Genomic DNA, 1,929 nt, shown 5'->3' with positions numbered 1-1,929 from the left:
AAATTGTCGATCAAATTGAAATTTCGGGGTGTAATTGCTACCAAATTTTTAATCAGAAATTTTGATGAAATATTGGACCTAGCTCAAGTCTGAAGTTATTTTCGGATTCAGCATAGATTCTAGTCTTTAGTATAAAATTTCAGTAGATCTCCGCCTCAAGATCCCGGAAATATAGTACATATTGCTTGAAATAAACAAATTTCGGGAATTTTGATGAAATATTGGTCCCAGGTCCTATATCAGGTCCTATATCAAAATTTCAAATTTATTTTTTTGTTTGCTTTAAACTCGCAAACTACTGGCCGAATTGGGCTGGAAAGTTGACAATGTAGTAAAATCGCACGCTGAATCCGAAAATGGACTCAAAATGGACCTGGGACCAATATTTCATCAAAATTCCCGAAATTTTTCTATTTCAAGCAATATGTACTATATTTCCGGGATCTTGAGACTGAGAGTGACAGAAATTTTATTATTAAAACTAAAATCTATGATGAATCCGAAAATGCATTCAGAATTGAGCTAGGTCCAATATTTCATCAAAAGTTCTGAACACAAAATTTGAACCAATTATCCCCCGAAATTTCATTTCACATCACAATTTTTGCAACTTTAGGCGGTTCTTGTCTTGGCTAGTAAATATTTACACGAGCCCAGACAAGTACCACAAAATGTACAGAAAATTTAGAAAATTGTCGATCAAATTGAAATTTCGGGGTGTAATTGCTACCAAATTTTTAATCAGAAATTTTGATGAAATATTGGACCTAGCTCAAGTCTGAAGTTATTTTCGGATTCAGCATAGATTCTAGTCTTTAGTATAAAATTTCAGTAGATCTCCGCCTCAAGATCCCGGAAATATAGTACATATTGCTTGAAATAAAAAATTTCGGGAATTTTGATGAAATATTGGTCCCAGGTCCATTTTGAGTCCATATTCGGATTCAGCGTGCGATTTTACTACATTGTCAACTTTCCAGCCCAATTCGGCCAGTAGTTTGCGATCTAATTTTTAATCAGAAACTTTGATCAAATATTGGACCTAGCTCAATTCTGAATGCATTTTCGGATTCAGCATAGATTCTAGTCTTTAGTATATAATTTCAGTTGATTTTGGCGTCAAGATCCCGGAAATATAGTACATATTGCTTGTTTATAGCTAACAAAAAAATAAATTTGAAATTTTGATATAGTATTGGTACTAGGTCCAACATTCATCAAAATTGCCGAAATGGCCAAATGATACTAAAAAGTGGCCTCAAATGCACTCCGAATGGACCTAAGACCTATAATTTAATAAACATTTTTTTAAATTAGCTTTTATCTCAGAAACTCGAGAGCGAAATTGGCTGATAAGTGACCTTCCTGGTAACTTATGTAACTTAGAAATCTGTTAAAACATAACCTAGACTTAAAACTTACCTTTAAAGCCTATTTTTGAAGAAAACTCACGGTTGGTTTTAATATTAAATAAAATCATTTGATTATTTTTATTTTATTTATTATTTATATATAATACTAATACATTTGAAATTTAATATTAACCATAACATTATTACATAATTAATTAAATAAAATCCTACAAAATAATAAAAATTCTTATTTTAAATATGTATAAATTTAATGAAATTTAATTATATATAATGAAGGCCCGAAATTGTATTGATATCAAAAAACGAAATGGAGGTTAAAGTTTTTTTTATTAATTTTTAATGAACTTCTTTTCTGTTTGTTACAAGATTATGTAGATGGTACAAAATTCGTTGATAAGTTGATAAGTAAGAACAAAAACTTTAAGTCCTTTGAATCCTTTATTGGTTTATTGCATACCGACTTTGTTTTTTATAGGTTTTGACATCTGTAAAGAAAAATTAAAATTTTAATTAAATATTTTATTAAAATTATATTTTAAATAACTTAGTATACACT

General features: G+C 29.3%; 1 protein-coding gene across 2 annotated transcripts in view; it reads right to left on the bottom strand.

Moving 5' to 3' along the window:
• Window positions 1-1,589: 1,589 nt before the first annotated feature.
• The window catches only part of LOC119606221, a 261,582-nt gene continuing 261,242 nt past the window's right edge, over window positions 1,590-1,929 (bottom strand). For both annotated transcript variants that reach the window (XR_005231629.1, XM_037959657.1), the window contains one exon: window positions 1,590-1,858. The gene's annotated coding sequence lies outside the window, so the exon portion shown is untranslated. The remainder of the gene's footprint in view (window positions 1,859-1,929) is intronic.

This window comes from Lucilia sericata, unplaced genomic scaffold (assembly GCF_015586225.1).
Source record: "Lucilia sericata isolate MDLA Ls3-8-SP2 unplaced genomic scaffold, ASM1558622v1 Contig000017F_arrow, whole genome shotgun sequence".
Classification (NCBI taxonomy): domain Eukaryota; kingdom Metazoa; phylum Arthropoda; class Insecta; order Diptera; family Calliphoridae; genus Lucilia; species Lucilia sericata.
The sequence above is the reverse complement of the archived record's forward strand: the minus strand, read 5'-3'. Positions and strand labels throughout refer to the sequence as shown.